The sequence below is a fragment of the Corvus hawaiiensis genome, chromosome 5 (genome assembly GCF_020740725.1).
Source record: "Corvus hawaiiensis isolate bCorHaw1 chromosome 5, bCorHaw1.pri.cur, whole genome shotgun sequence".
Classification (NCBI taxonomy): domain Eukaryota; kingdom Metazoa; phylum Chordata; class Aves; order Passeriformes; family Corvidae; genus Corvus; species Corvus hawaiiensis.
Genome location: NC_063217.1, coordinates 50,228,977 through 50,248,299, shown reverse-complemented (window position 1 = coordinate 50,248,299; position 19,323 = coordinate 50,228,977).

Here is a 19,323-nt window from a genome sequence, read left to right as displayed (position 1 = left end):
AATTATGAGTCGACACACACCTTTATTTATTTACTAGCAAAGATAAAATGAAAACTAAAACTATCCCATAACTGAGCATAGCCAAAAGCATTGATACAGGGACTGAGCTACAAACTCTCTTGGTTATACCACCTACAAAGGGGCTTGGGATTCACAAACAAGTTTTCCCTGAATCTAAGATCCTGAAAGTTTGACTTTGGTCAAACCATGGATATTTCTGTGCAAAAATGAGGATGGGGGAGGACATTCTGTTTCTGCTGTTGAGACAGAGTGTCTCTGCAGCGGTGAAGGTTAGATGAACACAGCCTAAGGAACAGTAAGCAAAGGAAACAGTGACAAATTGTGGTCCAGGAAAGGTAGTGGTGGGAGCGCTACTTTTCAGTTCCCACTCCCAACAATGAATATATTATTTCTTTAGCTGCTGTTTAATATGAAATGCTGACATACTTGGACTATTCTTCATCCCAGACAGATGATGAACAAAAAGCTAATAAATTGTCACATACCTTCTTATGATCACCCTCTGATTTACTGGGCAATGCATTTTATCCCCACATTTCAGGCTGGTGCAGCTTCTGAAAAACAAAAAGGTGGGGGAAGGGGGACAGAAAGCCCAGTTTCCAAGATATCCTGCATCCTTCTGTTTCCATATCTCTTCAAGCAGAGAAGGAAATTCCCCTGTGTGCTGGACATGCTGGACAGGCAGCCTAGTGAAGGAGGCTTTTATACCCAAAAGAGATTTCCATTCCTTCCACATTCTACAAAGAGAAGGTTCTAGGATGTGGATTCTGATGAAAAATAGACACCAAGACCTAAGTGAAGAGACAGATTAGATGCAAAAAATTAATGCTGACAGTTTATTAACTGGACACATTTAGGTGTCTGTTTTGAAACCTAAATGTTTGGATTGCATTTTAGTCATGAAACCTTCCCAAGTACTCCCCACGGTGTACATGGTCTTGAAGGTAGGCTTTGAAGCTTAGGGCTGGTTCTCAGAATTTTATCTAAATCAACAGAGAAATTCACACAAGTTAATAGCTACCACTTATTTTTTTGGAAGGCACAAAACCCACAATTCTAGATATTTTTGAAGAATACTAATTCTTTCTTCTGCATTTACAAATATTTTAGTTCCTTTGTTCACGGTCTATAAATAAAAGTTTGAGAATGAAACTTAGGTAAAGGGATGCTGGTTGTATAGGGTCTTTAAGCCTATGAAAAAAAAAAAAAAATCCAGATTTCAGAACCTTGAAATTTCTGGGGCCAAACCAGTATATTAAAATTTGTCCAAACAAACTACTATGGTAAAGAGAGGGAGAAACACAGAAATCTTTAATACATTTTGAAATTAATACATCTTTAGTTCTACATTACAAGGTCTTTTTTGCAGTCTGAACTTTTGATTTAATCACACAACCATGATATTATTCTAGAAAAGAGAAGTTGTTTTAACTGATAACAGCATTTCTAAAATAGCCAATTTAAATAAAAACAAATGAGCTTACTAATTATGACCAAAGGGAGAAGAGGGGACAGTTTAACACCATTGTTACTGAAAATCCTGGCGCAGAGAGAGTACACAAGTACATCTTGGCAAAAGTACAAATAAAAACAATTCTATCTCACAGCTTCTGTTTATTTGTTTTTTTACTGTCAGTAAACAACCCCAAATGAGCACAAATGAGATGCCAGAACCACATCTACTTGTCTGGCAACATGGAGTGGAAACCCTTGTACAATGCAAGTTCTTCCATGGGCACATATTACTCGTCTCACTCTCAAAAGAGAAAAAAAGAACAAAAAAAAAGGAAGGACAAATGAACACAGAGCTAAAAGCAGAGACAATGTCTGGAATAAGAGAAAGAAGTACTCAAAAACCATCACTCTTTCTGACTTAAATAGTCAAGTGTTTCACGTTTAGAAGTAGTTAATAACCAGGTTTAGCTGTAATCCTAATTAGAGGGAATATATCTGGTTTTGTTTCCCATTTTCTCAGGAAGAGATGCAATAGCAGTCAGCTTCTTTAATCAGAAATCAGAGCCTCTTTATAGCTAACACTTTGGACTTAAGAACTTCCTTTCTTGACTCCTTCTGAATGTGAAACTAAACACTTTTCCATCTCTATTCTGCCTTTCTTGTGTGCTCAGCTTCAGGATCCCAGCCCCTCTTTCTCCACTGTCAGTATTCAATTGATGCTGCATTTTTGGAAGAAGGACAACCAGAAAGTGATGTATCAGCTTGATAATATATTGTCATTATCAACTTAACAGATATAAGAGAACTATTGAAAACATTAGATATTTATGTAATGACAGGTAAATGGTTATAAGCACCTAGTTTATAGATCATAATTATAACATCCTCTGTTAAAAATTATGTGCTAGTACTATAACTGGGCATGTTTTTTCACCAATATTGACATTCTGTTGTGCTCAGACAGGGCACACACAGACTGTTCAGCTTTCATTTGGTCAACAGCCACCTGCAACTGCATCCCATCAAATAAGATCATAACTTACTTGCAGGAGTGGAGTTTCATAATTTCCACAGGAAATTTATAATCCAAGCATTTTGACTGGAGACAGGAGTCCGTGCTGAAAGGCAGCAGCCAAAATCTGTCAGTTATGGCTGTTGGCAGTCAAGCACATTGCGCTGTACTGAGGCTTGGAAAATAAAGACGGACAGCTTGCCTAGGATGTTAATACCTACAAAGCAGTGATAGCTGGCAGTCCTGTTATCTTCTAATGGAACATGGTGCAGTCTCCTTCATTATGTTGCACTTTGGCAGCAGTTCCCAGCATGTGTGAATACCCAGGCTCTGGTCTAGTGCAGTATTGCACTGGAGAGCCACCAGTGTAAGATGTAGGCCACAGAACAGAAACAAAAGAAAAAATCTTAGACATAATCTTTTCCTCTGTATAATTTACTCTGGAATGGGGAGCAGAGATTAAGGTGCAAGGCTGGAAGTAGAAAAAGTGTCTTTGAGACCCAAAGGTTACTCTGAGTTTGGATAAAGTAGTCACCCAGTCACTGAATGTTAACAGGCTGGAGATCAGAATAAATTTTCTGGAGTTTCTGGAAAGGCAAAGACTCTTCAATGGTGCCACAAAACATTGAACTGTAAGCAGATGATGTGATTTAGCCCCAGTCAGCAATCAGGCACCACCCAGCTACTCACTCACTCCCCAACCAGCAGGACTGGGGAGAGAATAGAAAGGGTCAAAGCCAGAGAAATAGTGGGTTAAGATAAAGAGAGTTTAATAGGGAAAGCAAAAGCAGCACATAAAAGCAAAGTAAAAGAAGGAATTAATCCACTGCTTGCCACAGGCTGGCAGGTATTCGGCCATCTCCAGGACAGCAGGGCACCATCATTGTAGTGGTTACTTGGGAAGACAAATGCTATCACTCCAAATGTCCCCCCTTCCTCCTTCTTCCTTTCACTTTGCATACTGAACACAATGCTATATGGTCTAGAATACCTCTTTGGTGTGTTGGGGTCACCTGTCCTGACTGTGTACCCTCCCAGCCTCTGATGCACCCCCAATGTCTTCACCAGCGTGGCAGTACAGAAAGCAGAAAAGCCCTGCTCAGCAATAACAAAAATATCTCTATATTATCAACCCTGTGTTCATCACAAATCCAAAATATAGCCCTGTACTAGCCACTGTGAAGAAATTTAACTCTACCCCAGCCAAAACCAGCACAGTGGAAGAAGGACTGAGCTCGGAAAGTTGGAAAGCATGCCATTTTCATGGTAAGGTTTTTTACCCTCTCCCATAGATACATCTGCAAGACAGAATTCATTCTAAAGTAGCACAGCCTTTTCCCCCCCTCCCTTAAGCACCATGTCAAGTTGTCTAAGCTCCAAAATCCTTACTTCATGGAAAATAAAGTTGTTTCCATTTGCCTAAGTATGTTTATTACGAAAAGTTTTGTTGTACTTTTTCATGGATTTAAGTAATAGGATTCAGCATATTTGTTAGGACAAAAAGGAGTGGGTAAGTGGCACAAGCAGGCACACACAATTGTCCCCTCACAGTTGTACAATTTGCACCGCATCTGCATATGCATCTCTGCTGTTCTAACACAGAGATTATCTTCAGTGACCAAAATGTACAACTGTTTGCACAGCAACGATATACACAGATTATTTTTAGTTCAAACATGTGGCACTACTCATTGTGCAGCTGCTTTCATGCATTAATGCATTGGGATACAAAACCCTAATTGCAAGAGCCCAAATTAATTGCAAGCAGTGAGACATTTTGGACTGGAAACCCCTTTTGGCTACACTGGAATCAAGTTGTTGACTTTTCAAGCTAAAAGAGATATGAATCATGGAAAATATTTCATTCTTAACCCCTCAAAGTACCCAGTATTCCTAAACTAATGCAAAATACAGTTATGTGTTGGCTTAGAAATTACAACTTCTCTGCCAAAGGTTAATTCAGACTATTCATCCAAGATTAGTTGCAAGTTTTTAAAACTGTAAATAAATTCTTGTTCCTAAACAGCACAGGTTTTCAAAGCAGGGAGTATAACCCACAGCCTATAAAAGGAAAAGATTTAAAGCAGAAATGGGACATTTGACTTCTGCATATTTGGAACATTTAATCACCCTCTTGGTTCTATGGAATAAGTTAGACTGGTGGCTTTTTTCTTCAGCTCCTTAGCAAAAGTACATTTATTTAATAGAGCCTGAATGTTTTGTAGGATGATTTAGAATCAAGTCCTGCACCTTTTACAGGCAACTGCAAAACACCACATCAGGAGGGAAGAGGTCCAAAGATTGTAAGCACTTGAAGGTACAGAGTCTAACTTTTTCTCTCTTTGAACAATAGTGGGCATCTTTCATGCTCATAATGCAAGATACTAATGAATGCATAATAGGAGAATTTTAGTCTCATTCTGTTAGAAGGAGAGCTCTGCAAAACTCAAGCTGGTTTTAGCTGTAAACACAGGGAAAAAAGTTCAGGGTATGAAAGTCCTACCTCAGGACTTACACAAATTAATATTTATGAGACCTAAGTCTCAGACAGAAGTAGTTTTGGCAGATTTGGCTGTAACACTTCAAAACACTGATGTTATTGAATCACCTCGTACTGTCCCTTGGCTGCAGACAATTACCCACAAAAAACCCCCTTCTGTCTAACGTAGTTTAATCTTAGCACACATTTACATTCACTGTCAGTGTAAGTCTATTATTTATGTAGCCAATTACCATAGTAAAACAAGCATGTGCACATGTTCCCCTGATCTGAAGGAAAAAAAAAGGGTAATTCAAGTCACTAAACTCTCACAAAAAGCCACACATACTTCTACCAGAGAACCTTGGGTAATTTCATATCTAATTTTCACACTTCCTTCCCAACTCTGAAATTTCTGTGGAGATTCATGAGGGAGCACAAAATTTTAATCCTAGTTAGACTATAAGCAAATGTGGTTTTGATAGGTTTACCTCTGTCTCAAGTAGTCAGAAGCTTATTATTTACAATTTGATGCAAGTTTAAAATTAAGGACAATGTAATAGCTAATATAGTTCTTGATGTCACTAGAGGAAAATTCTCAAAGCTGAGGATGACAGCACTTTGAGGCATAGGTGAATAAAGGGTTGGTGAGTACACAGGCATTAAATAATCTATGCTGCCATTCAGTCTGTGGGCCAAGGCACACCTGCTGCTGGGTGCATCCTTTGACTTGAATGATTTTCCAGTCAAAGAGTTTGGATAGACCTGTGTGCTCCCTCAAAAAGGCAGGCTACTTGCAGTGCTAGCGTTACATGTGGCTGCAATCTTGAAGAGTCTCGTGCTGTGTTGAAAGTAGTCAGGAGCACGTTTACAGCTTCAGCAGCCCCTCTGGCAGTAACTGTGCTTCCTGTTAACTCATTTAATCTCACTGCACGGGAACTGAGTACTTGCATTTAGTTCAAATGGACAATTTCTGTGATCTCTCACAGCTGGAATTTAGTCAGTGACACCTTGGTGAGCATAAAGTCTGAACATTGCCACTGATCACCTCATTGCACAGTGTCCTCCAGAGAGGGGGAAGCTGGTGTTTCCATAGGAGAACTCCAGTCCACAGATTTATCTCCTGTCCAGCTCCCAAAGAGTTATCCTGCATGACAAAAGAAGCTCAAAACTTTAATACACCTTGTGGAGAGCCTGATGCCAGACTACTATTTTCTTGAAAGTGCCTGTCAGTAATGCCTTTATTTCTGGGTCCATTTCTCAGTAGGCATTTATTATTACTCAGCCAACACCGAAAAATGAGCAGCTTTCAGACAAGGAGTTCAGTTTAGAGGGTCAACACTCTTTTTTGTTGTTCCCTCTAGCAGCCCTAATTTTTCATCTGACAGCCAAATTAAAAGCTGTCTGGAGAAGAATCGATTTCTGTTCCAGCACTTGTAAATCAGAAATTGGAGTGGATAACCTATGTGTGGCTATAATCAAGAATTCTTAACTTGTCCATTTAGCTTTTTTAGACTATTTGGAGAGAATAAGTGACACTCATGAAGTTAAAAAATCCAAATGCTCATTTGAAAGTCACAGTGATCATGTACCTCACTGTACTGAACAGCATGAACCAGACTAGTTACAAGATGGACTCTGAGTTATCCTATGGAAAGTATCAGTCTGTTGAACTTCATTTGGTAGTGATATGAAGCAGTTCTGAAGTCTACCGCAAATTACTTAAACAGATAAGAATTTTCTGTGAGGCTGCAAAGACCGCAGCAACTTACCACATCCAATGCTTTTGTCAGATCAATGAAAGGAGAAGAGAAAAATACTGCATTTCTAGCAATGACTCCTTACAAATCTTCTTATCCTAGAAAAATGTTCCTTTTTCTAGTGTTATTTCTATTTAGATATTCTATAAGCTCTTATTAACATTAGTGAAATTTAGTTTTGAGCTGCCCCTCAATACACACTTATTAACATCTAATAGCACACACTGAAATTATATTCTGTTAGTTATTTGGTACTGACTCTATAAGCTTTTGGCACAAAACACAGCTAAGAGACCTGCTGGTACTCTAATCCGTAAAAATGCTTTAAAATGGAAAACTATAAAAATCCTCTCTTCTCTCTTTTTATTACAGATATGATGGGGCTATTTTACTTGGATGGTATCCTTCTTTCTCCTCTTACCTGAAAGGGGTTGGAGCAGGGAAGGGAGGAGAAAAAAAAAAAAAAAGTTGTTGGACTTTTTCAAATATTTCTTTACTTTCAAAATCTTTGATGCATTTAACAACAATTAAGTAGCTGTCCTCACAGTTACCTTGAGAGGTCTACCTTAACCCATGCCTAGCTGCTATTTATATAGAAATGATTAGCAGTTGTGGTGGTGTGCCTTAGATCCTGAATTATCCCATGTTAATTTTCCTTGCCTGCTTTCCTTGGGCCATGTAATTCAAGCAATATTTCTTACTCACCTCTATAAAAATGTGAGAGCTTGAATTAGAAGTACTGTGATAATGTAAGCCATAACAGAGAAGCAGGGATCACAAGGAGAACTTTACAGCTGAATGATCTGATTTGTCAGCATTTCTTTGGTACATCCAGGATGTCCTAAAGCACAAGGTATATTAATATTCAGACACAGCTACATCAAGTGACAGAAAATGCATTAGCAAAAGGAATTTTCATGACCAATTATTGTGTAAATGTTACCTAAATGCGCAGTAAATAATCAATTCCATGGTTAAATTTGTGTTTTATGAGTTAGCTAAGGCAGCTAGGACAGGACTCATACAGACCATACTTAGTCACATCTTTTATAGAAATTATTTTTGCCAATTTCTAACTTACTTGCATGATATTACATAACAATAGCTTATTCTTTTATTTGTTTTCTCTCCATTTTTAATTAGATAAAAGTAGTACAATCTCTAGCATTTCTGACTAAAAAGCCTTTTATCTGATGATCACCCAAATATTAAGAATAGAATAAAATACTTTTCTAGACCTGTGTTATCTACATTTTTCATTTTGCTAACCAGCTGCTCCTCTACAGATCTGCAATGTGCTTCACGACTTAGAAACACCAAGTATTAGGTCTCCATGATTGAACCGTGTCAAGCAGAATTCAAGTTTGACTGAATTGTGCAGCACAACTGGGGAGCTCTGGAGCATTTTTTGTACTCTACACAAAATTATTATTTCTGTGAGTGGCTAAAGGTATAAAGCTTCTCAAATGAGCTCTACTTCTACACCTTCTCCTTCAGTTCTATGTTCATGTTATATCACTTAACATTTCCTATACATTTACAAGCTTCAACAATCGCTTACCTTCCTGTATTCTTCATTATCCATTTATTGTCTTCAAGTAACACATTTCAGGTACAATTACTAACAAATTCCTTTTCTTTTGGCTACACATCCAGCAGCCAACTGCTATGGCTTTTGTGTCTCACTCCAGATGACAAGTACCCTCTACAGAATGGAAAGCAGTGGGATTTGAGAAAAACCCATTCCCTTCTATGTCCAAATTCAGTAGAAGTGGTTGAAGTTGCAAATACAGCAGAGAAAGTTGTCCCAAGCAAGACTGGGACAGGTAGCTAGGCTCCAGGAAGGGAAGCAGGGGCATGAGCAAACTGACTTCAGATTGCTGAGCTTAGATTTAAAAAGCTGAGCAAGAACTGGTTACTGCTAATAAACATCTCTGAGACATTTATCTCTTATGCAATTGTAAATTTAAATGCAGATTTAGATATTTTCTTCTACTACCTTCTTTCCAGAAAAGTATGATTATGCATGTTGTGGGGCATGGAGTGGCATATGCAATAATATGCAGAAAGAAGCCTACCTCTTAGGCCTCTACCTTGCCTGAGGATCCTCATCCTCAACTACACACATCAATGCCGGTACATTATGTTACTGAACTGACAAAAAAAAGACCCTGGGATACTATATGATGTAACCATAATGTACTCAGATGATGAGCAAGGCAGACTTTCCAAATGAAGATGCTGAATCAGACTTGGAAAAACTGACTTTGCCAGCTCCTGTTCTGAAACAAAGCCTAAAGGTATAAGATTAAAGCTGTGGTTTTGTACATTGGCTTGAGGAAATTGCATCTTATGTCCAGAGCTAACTATGCAGAATTGCTGCAGCTCATCATTTTTAATCTTCCTTTAAATCTTTTAATTGTAGGTACACAGAAATGCTCTGCATTTGGGTTTTTGCAAAATGCAGAACTTACTCTGTAGCATCCTGCGGAAGTCTGCATCACCCGCCATCATTTTCTTCTCTTTTCAAAATGCCTGGTAAATTAACTTTCCTGCCTCATATTCACAATCTTTAGCACTACTATGGTTATCTTTGCTGATAAAAGAATGGAACCTTGCAGTACATTACAAAGATATGTAAAAAATATTAGTTCTCCTATAGCAAGCATATTTCATTTAGAATTTTTCACACTGGAAATCTGAAGAAATTACATAGCACACTCAAATCCATCCATAACGCCCTCTCCTAATGATAGCCTGATCAGAAATGTCACCCCTACAACCACTGTCCTACAAGACTGCAACAGTTGGCAGCTGCTGCTGCATGGAGCCTACATTTCTCACCCTTACAGGACCTTAATGACTTTTTCTTTCATTTCTAGTACTGCAGCTGCTGCTTAATAACATGGGGCTTGGAAAGATGGGGTGATGATTGAGATAGCCCTTTGCAAGTACATTCAGTAACACAGAACACAGTCTGTGATCTAAAGGAAGGATTTTGCCAGCTCTCATTATTACTCATTATAACATTCTGTGCTGTGCTTTACGTTATTTTATGGGACCCAAAATATTTAAATCCTTTACCCCACAGGGAAGGTTCCCTGCACTAGGCACATAATTTGTTTGGGTTTTTTTTTCTAAAAAGCAAGCATGAGACTTTTGCAATAAAAGGTGACTTCTTAAAAAATAATCTTCTTCATTCATTGAAATTTGCCTTAGAAACATAAACAAAAAGATGATCCCTCCCTTTCCCACCTCTTGCCGTTTCAGCTTTAGCTGGTCGATACACAGGATTCTGGACTATACTTCCCAGGTCTAAAAACAGAGGATAGAAAATGAGCTTGTATCGCCCATCATTCTTCAGGGATTAAAAGCTTTTTTCATCTTTACTGAGACGTCAGGTGAGGGGAAACACATTTTTTACCATAATTCTAGAAATCTTTACACAACAGACTCCAAGCTCATTGGCTTTTTCCAAGTGCAATATTGATGTCAGTTGTTCTCCCTTTGCTGCTGAGATTTCTTTTGCAAGAAGCTGATTTGCCTGCCCTGTTCTTCTATATCTCATCTCCCTTTTCAAACACAGGCTTCCCTACTACAGTGACTCCAAGAACCATGAAATACAGTCCATCCACTTGAGAGGTGGAATCTTCCACCTTTCAAGCTTGCCCTTTTCCTCTCTCAGTTCCAGGGTCTATATAGCCCTTCACAGCCACAGGAAGTGCTTATAGCAGAGACTGTTTAAACAGGTCTTTTTTCTTATGCTCCTTTTTTGAAACAAAGTCTAACTGATTTTCCATTTTGAAAAACATTTTAACAGCTTCAAAACTGTTGTAAAATCTCCAATACAGTTTTCTGGTGAAAGAGTCTCTAGTCACAGCGTTTCAAAACCTAACTTACAAAATACCGTATCATAAACAGTAATTGAACTCTAGTGCCCTGATATATAGCAACACCTTTACTAAAGATCCTTGAAGCACTCGTTTTCCCTCACGCTGCTGATTCTTCTCAAAGTTAGCAATGGAGAATATGGCAGCAGTCCCTCATCAGATTCAACAGAAAGAGTTCTCAATTCATATCAAGGACTAGATTTGAATTTTCCTGTCAGTCACTTGCTGAAGAGCTCATGTTTATATAGATTATGTCTTTCAATATTTGTTCACCCCTGCAGTTTACCTTTTGGGAATTACTTGCTTACAAGGTAACATCAGTGGAAATCCAGATCACTGTAACATGAACAATTCAAAGCTTCAAAAGAGGAAGGGAATCTAACAGATCCATGTCTTGGCAAGATTCACCAACATTTTGCAGTAGAATTGAAGCATGAAATGAATCCACCCTAACATGTTTGTCAAAAGACTTCAGTCAATTTTACCACTTAATCTGTATCAGAACACACATACAGCTTTCCCTGCCACAGCACTATTCTTAAATAGATGTCAAGGCTCAGGTCCTCAGCAGATGTTACCTATTTCTGTCTCATGGGATCCGATTCTACGAAAATCCAGGCACCACAGACCTTCAAGGAAGATCAGGGCACTTCCAAGATGCCATCTAAGTGCAGAGGAACCGATCAGGTACCACTAGTGCCCCATAGTTCAGGATACCTTGAACCCCCTTCAGGCCACATCTGTGAAAGTCCTGATGAGACTCGGGAGCGAGGTGTGCTCTGTATGTTTTACTGGGATATTCAGAGCAGGCTGGAGTCTCCTCAAAGAGAAAGGTAGCAAAGAATGTATACAGCCTGGTACTTAAGACTCTAGCTGGAATATGACAATGTACACTCATTTTCCTATTTCATATAGATTTAGATTCTCACTGCAGAGAACACATTTACCGAATTAAAAAATAAAGTAAATGCATTTTGACCTGAAAACTGGCTAAACTGGCACTATTATATTCAGAGATATGGAAACAGGAAAGTTATGGGAATACCCAGAGGAAAGTGATCTGTCTTTCACCATTTGCATGCCCTTATGACTCCCGTTAATACTATGTTCTTATGTAACAATAAACAATATCCTTTTATATAAAAACACAGTTGTAAAATCCTGCTCCTCTCTCTTCCCATCCTGCCTCAATTTTTGCACTGCTTAATACTGAGTGCCTGATGTCCAAAAGACCTGACATTTATATCACTTTTTTGTGTATGTGTTTGGCCCTGCATGGTCCTTTAAGTAGGAAAATCGTGCATCCTCATCAAACCTTACAGAGCAATTCTTTAGACTGCCTACAAAATATGCTCCAGTTCACTCAAGATGAAGGATGAGCTATCAACAGTGTTCCTATGGGATGTGGTCCTTATTTAATACTGCAGTAGTACATCTCTATGGATTTCAGTGCTGTACTTTCCTGTACTACAGCAGAGTTGACTCTCTTTTAGCAGAGTTATCCGACTAAAGCAATCACAGACCATATATTTGGATGTATCCAAGTATTTGCGAAATCCTGTTGACACAGTTCTACACACATGAAATTGATCTGTGGACTCACATTGTCATTTTATATAAAGCCATTTATACAGAGAGAACATAATAGAAACAAATGCAGAATGTTTTTACATTAACATAACCTTGGAACTACTTCTACATCCCTACAAAACTTGAATTCAAAACTTAAAAGATTAAAGGTTTTTCACCATATAAATGATCTTCCTTCCCTCCAAGAAATGAGGGCAGTTTTTTAGTTGGGCTGTTTGAAACAGCTTGTTTATAAAGCCTTTTCCAGATTTCCTAGAAACTTGATCATGCAGTTGGTCAGATCTCCTCTAGATAAAAAGTCTAACTTTTCTAAGGATGAGTGAAGACAAACAATTCTGGTGCAGTAACTCCCCCAGATAACTGTAGTTTTAAGGCAGTTGAAAAAAAAGCATTTACTACAGCAACCACCTCTACACTTCTTGGTTCTTTGCCAGCAACAGGTCAACATAGCTACACCATATACCAGAAAATCAGTTTCTTTCTGCTCTTTCTCTTCCATTTAACAAAACAAAATTTAAACAAATAAACAGACAACCCTCTGCCCCCCCAAAACAGAGGCCGTTTTCTGCTCATTTTGATACTGTGAGGTCCACTTCCTGTGATGGTGTAATAACAAGTGAAGATGCAAATTTAGCTGTTTGTGTATTTAGTTTTGTTTCAATACAAACATTTGTAAATATTTCTTTCCCACTGACTTCATGCTGTTTCAAAAAAGATGCAGTTCTAAAGTCATCTTCCTAATCTGACAGAAGGTTTAGGGTCACCCCAAAATATGGACATGTGATGATTTTAACACCCATCTTTACTTCAGACTGTTTGCCATGACTGTTGTCTTTTTTAACAGCTTCACTGAAGAATGTAATTGTGGAAGGAATGCTCACAATAGACCAGAATTCTTATTCTGAACTGTAACTGATGCCCACAGCATGCCATGAAGAAGAGAACTGCAAGATAGGAAGAAATAAAAGTCAAAATCTAATATAAATGCTAATGTACTTATGTACTAAGAATCTAGCAAAATCTGAAATAAAAGATGTGCCTTCATTCTAGACCAGAAGTCTGAATAGCTGCTTATTGCTTCTACACATGAAATGGCCTTAAGAAAATAAAAAAAAAAAGGATTTTACTCCCTGTGTTCCATTTCTCTTCATTTGTATAATTAACTTAGATATTAGACTAGGGTGATGCATGCAGAACTTTAAAAACCTAATATTTGCTGAAATATTAGCTGTGTGTAATTTAACTGTCAATAAAACACAATCAGGACCTGCTATGTGCATACTTTTGGCAGCTTAGCCACCTAAGAGCTAAAAAAAAAAGAAAAAGAAGCTGGTAAGTACATGAGAGAGAATGGAAGCAATTATGAATTTTGTTCAAGGTAAGAATTTCTAAATCAGCTCCATTTTCAAAAATAGGCATTTAAATATGCAATATCCAACCTGGAAGGCAAAAAGTTCTCAAAAAGGAGCACAAGTAGACAACTGTTTAGGAACAGTCAGGAAGTCTATTTTAGCTAAAATAAAGCAAACATTTTAGTCTGCTTTCTCCATTAAACTCCAACAGACCACCATTTTCTCTCTTTTTTTATTTCTATTTAAATTATCTTTATTTTAATTTCCTTCAGTTCGAATAAAAGATTGCCAAAGAAAATTTATGATTTTCTGTAGGTTTTATAGACTGTAAAAAATTTCTAAAGTATTGTCCTGAGGAGGAATATTTTCAAAACTAAGCGGTAGATAATCCTTTCCAGGTTCATATTTTGCTAATCCTTGATAAAACCAAATAAATTTAGTGATGGTAAGAAGAAAGGAGGAGAGAAATTTTGTTTTCTTTTAATACATCATATATAAAATCATGTAATACACAAATGTGTACAGTGAGAACTCCTTTGATGCAGCTGGATCTATAAAGTTCAAGAGCACTGCATTCTTCTCTTTCAGGACAGAGTGGGCTGGCAGCTGCAGTAACCACTAGCCTGGAGAATTTCTTGTGTGCTAAATCTAAACAAAACTGAAAAATCCACCACAAATAAAAAAAAAAAGGAAAAATCACAGATACTGTACTGCATAGGCCTACAAAATATTCACTAGGGAGTACTAGCCTTATTATGCAAGTACTTTCCAAGGTATGTACACCGCTCTTGGGTTCAGCATTTATTTTAAAAGCAGAAAAATGTACAGTAAATTGTGGTAGATCTACAATTTGCCTACAGAGGAGCCCAAATACTGACTTTTCCTACTTGGATGCACCTGAAAGAAAGAACCAACAGTAGCCACCACCTTAGTGTGTGTGCATTTAAGGTAATCATTATGCAGCTGCTTGAACTTCCTGACTACAGAGGAAAACCAAATTGGGCTGCTGGCAGAAATTCCTGTGTCAGGTGCAGGTTCTCTGCATCCAGAGCCAGGGTTCAGCTTTTTATTGGCTTGACTCTTATACCTAGCACTGTTATGAATACTTCTTTTTAACTAATATAGCAGCTCCTGGTGCTCTGCCCTCTCACAGAAACATACCTTCTTCCCTCTTATAGTGATATAAATCTTGGGGCCCCAAATCCTAGTGGATGCACAGACTCGTATCCTTCCCTCATTACTGTGGGAGTGCTGTAGTAATTCATCTAAAGGGAGAAATTAATGCATTGCTCATAGTGACAACAGAAATTACTCTGGCAGTCCAGGGAAAATTGGAATATAATGCACACATGGCAAAGGCAGAGAGTGGATGGCACATCCTCAGCTTGAAATTACAGAATTATTTTCAGCTATTTTCCTAAGAAAATATACACTATGCACAGACCACATGACACAGAAAGGAGTAATGTATGCAGTGAGGGTTACATGGAAACAGCTGAGAGATGAGATATAGGTCTGTAAGATTCCTACTTGTAGTCCACTTTGTTCTTTAATACATATTTTGAAAATTCAGTCTGACTGTTTACCAGGGATTCAGACTGCACAGAGATATTAAAACAATGTCCTGGTAGTACAAATACTTCATAATTACAAAAAAATCCCACCAAACTACTAAACCTTTCTAGTCATGACTCATTCATCAGCTTTGCCAGAGCACTTGTTTGCATTTCTAATGTCACCAGTGATGATGACTATTAAATAAACTTCAAAACAGGGTTTATTTAATCTGATATGACTTGATTGAAAACATGGCTGTTTAAAGTTTTTTCCCTCTTCCTCTATCAGGTGGAATAGAACAAGGTACTGATAAGCAGGGCAATCAGAAGTGTTGTAACATTACAACTAGCATATTTATGATCTTGCTTTGAACGATGAAGCATTCAATTATAATGGTGGGCTATAAGGACAGAGTTGATGCTCCAGTTGTCAAAATGGTCTAGAGAAGGTGCTTGTTAAAGAAGTAGCTTGCAGACAAGTGCCTTACTCCCTCTGCACTACAATAAATGCAGCCTTAGAAGTGATATAAACCTTAGATAAGTGATCAGCTGCAGTCTCTAGAAGGGTTGTGTGAGAGTCCAACAGCTGGGCCAAGAAGAAATAAATCATAATTGTCCCTTCTGGAACTCAGGCTTATCTGTAAGGCAATATTCTAGAAAAATAATAGTCTGGCTAAAGTTGAGGGTTGAAAACAAACAAACCCTCAAAAAATCTTTCATTGTTTTTGCAATTCAAATGTGAAAAGAACATTTTATTGTTCTTCCCATTTATGTTTTTTATGCTGGGTATATTTCTGATCACCACAAATGTCTCATATACAGACGTATTTATGAACACCCATACCTGTATGTCCAGCTTCACAAAGAAACCTCTTCTGGGTAGCAACAAGAATTTTCTTAGATCTCTATAAAAGTTATCCAACTATCCATTATCTCTCTTTTTCTTTTTTTGTTTGCTTTGCTTTTGGTTGGTTGGTTTGGTTTATTTTATCATCTCATTCAGTAAAATAGAATTGTGTGTACTGCTCTTACTCTGAAGAAGCCTTACATAAAGGGATTGGGAAAAGAGTAAACTATTCATTAGCAATCCCAAACATACACAAGTTATTACAAAGGCAGGTAAACCAAGGGTATTAAATAAAAAACTCAAGTTTTTGGGATCATATCCCATGGTCTCTCACTTTGTGTACTGAACTGCAAAGCTGCTCTGATGTTTTTCAGTCATGTAACTCAATCCCATGTATTGCAAGAGCTTTGTCTTCAATTTTACTATCAGCAAGCAGAATCACAGTTTATGCACAAACACTTCTTCCTCTCAACCTCCCTACTTCTTTTTTCCTCCATTTCAAAAGTTCGAGTTCTTCCCAGGGCTACATTAGAAAGAGAGATGCCTACCTAAAATTGGTACCTGCTATTTATCCACAGAACAGTTTGAAGTCTTTCTTGGACTATAAACTGCTTCCACCTCTTTAGAAATGCTAATGTCCCATGGCTGGATGAGCCATGGTTATCTGCTGTCCTCAAACAGATTTCTCAGTAAGTTCTAAATAAATGATTAGCCCACAGAGAGATAAAGTGTTCTTTCCTGCATCACACAGCAGTGTTCAAATTTCAGGTTGAAGACTTTCCACACAATTAATCATGTATTTCATGGGAGCATGCACACTGAATCATATTTTATACAAGTTTATGAACTGGATCAATGCACACAGCTTACTTACTACGGGATCTTGAGTGACCTTTTGAATTCAGTCACAGAGGGGCAGACTGGTCTTTGAAGGAAAAGTCACAAGTGACTTTTTGGAATAATGGTTAAGCATTAAATCCCACAATAAAGGCATATCTTAACCTTTTCACTTCCCTGCCCATTGAAAAAAATCAGAAAATAGCTGAGCAAGGTAAGGCTTATCCATATTTCTAAGCAAGAGGGAAAGTGAAATTAGCAGGAAATATTGGGAGTTAATTGGGAGTATAGTAGAAACTTGGTAGTCATAATTCTCCTTATCACACTAACTCTAGTTATGCTCCTAGACTTTTATCTGTTCATTGAGAAAGCAGTAAATTATGAAATAGGCTTGGTTCTTAATAAATATTCATAACCTCAGGGCATTGAAGAGTACAGGCAGAATCCTGTGCTGATCATTCCTTCAGGTCCCAGGATATGAGTACTTCAGAATACAGAATGAACAGGGAGAGTTTGTTTTAATTCCTCTGCAGTACTAAATTTTGCTTTTGAAACAATATAAAGAGTTACAAGTACCAAAAATTGCTACTGCTTTTATGTCAAAAAGTGTAGAATCTGATTTAAGCAGCAGAATTTACTGGGTGTGGCCCTGTCTGGCAGTGCTAATAAGGCAGCTGCTTGCCCTCTTCTGAAAAAATGTCATGATAGGTCTGTGGCAACTATGCAATATTTCAAACATCATCAATAATTTTTCATGTTCATCTACTGGATTTTTTTCATATGCTGCCATTATCTGACCTGATCAGAAGCAAGTAGAATGAAAGGAATCTGCTTTTTAATTTTCTCATACTCTTATCTCTCACAGGATTCAATGTTCACATTCTAATTACAAAATAATGAGAGGCCAATAATTTATTCCATCTTGGTGAACATTCAAAGATTTCAGTTTCTGATTTTAGCTGTTTTCTACCATAGAAGTCTTTCCCACCATCTGAAAAGACATACTGGCTTCTGGTTTAAATGAACTGAAAAAATACTATTAAAGAGGAGAAGTAATGAATAAGATTATACTGAGATATGCTTTTAAGGCAAGTTAGAGAAAGAACGAGAGTTTCAACATGTTCCTACAAATACTTTGGCCCACGTAAGTAATATATATATTCTAAAGTAAATTGCTTAATGCTCACCTTCCTCACAGCATTTTTGTGCCAAACTACATCAGGATTCACCTTTTAAGGATCTTTCATAAACTGAGGCATATTGGGTTGAGCTAATCCTTGCATATGTGCCCTATTTCCTATTCTAGCGAGGAAAAAAAACCAAAATCTGTCACATCATACTAATATTGGATCACTTCCTGTTAATCTTGTCCTTGTAAAAGGATCCATTCCATCAAATTGTGCAAATAAAGAATATAAAAGAAAAAGGTTATTTAGTGTTCCACTACATTGCATCAGTTTAGCCTTTGTATCTCTCTTATCTCAAAGAGATTTTAAGTACTGGTTAGGAAGGCAATTGGAAATCTAACATCCTTCACAGCTGTATGTTTATTGCATCTCCAAACCTAGTCCTGTGAACAATTTTGTTCTCCCAAACATTTGAAAAAAAAATATATATATTTTTTGTTCCTAATGGGACCAGGTAGTAAAAGTTGAATAGGAAACAAAGTCATTAAGGAAAAAAAAAGGCAATAGTTTTGGCAAGTATATCAGATGAATAATTAAGTGCACTCTTTGTTCAACAGTGCAAAGAGAAGTTAATTCCTGAAAGTTTTTGCTAGGAGGCATTGTGTGGTATCTCCAAACTATGTGGGATAAGGATGGGGGCTGGGGAATGGAAGTGATCCAAAGAGAGTTAGGGATTAGATTCCTGAGAGATTATAAGAGTCATCTAGGGTTAACAAAATGAACAAAGTGAAGGAAAACATTGCCTGTAATGAAGTCTATTGATTATGAAACTGCCTCCAAAGGGAGCAGTGTTTGCCTTTGAAGAGCACAACCAATGAAAGCACTAAAGACAGCTTGTAAAAGGACACAGCTGAACTAACAGAGAATGGTACTTGACCTGGGGAGAGTTTTAGCTTTTTAAATTTTTTATGCATAGTATGGTATTTGTGTATGAGTGCAAAATGTAATCAATGTTATTACCTGTCCCTATACAAGTGTCAGTGACGCTCTCTGCAGGTGCCAGCTGGTCCTGTGCTCTGCAGGAGCAAGCGACCCATCCTGTCAACTAAATGTCTGCAGTAACTAGAGACAAATCCAGTGTTCCACTTCTGGTTTAGTGCATTGAAATGAGGACTACTGTACAAACCTGTATTTCACTTTGAGAGTCGTAAGTCACTGAACTCCAGCTGCCCTATAACCAAAATTGTCATATCATAAGTTTCTTCACCCAGTCATACAAATTACATCACCTATAGAAAAAGATCAAATCCCCACTGACTAGGGGAAATGCGTTTTAACTTCCGTCTAAACCAAACCAGTTTTCACTCCAACATACTCATAGAAGTTTAGTCTGCAGA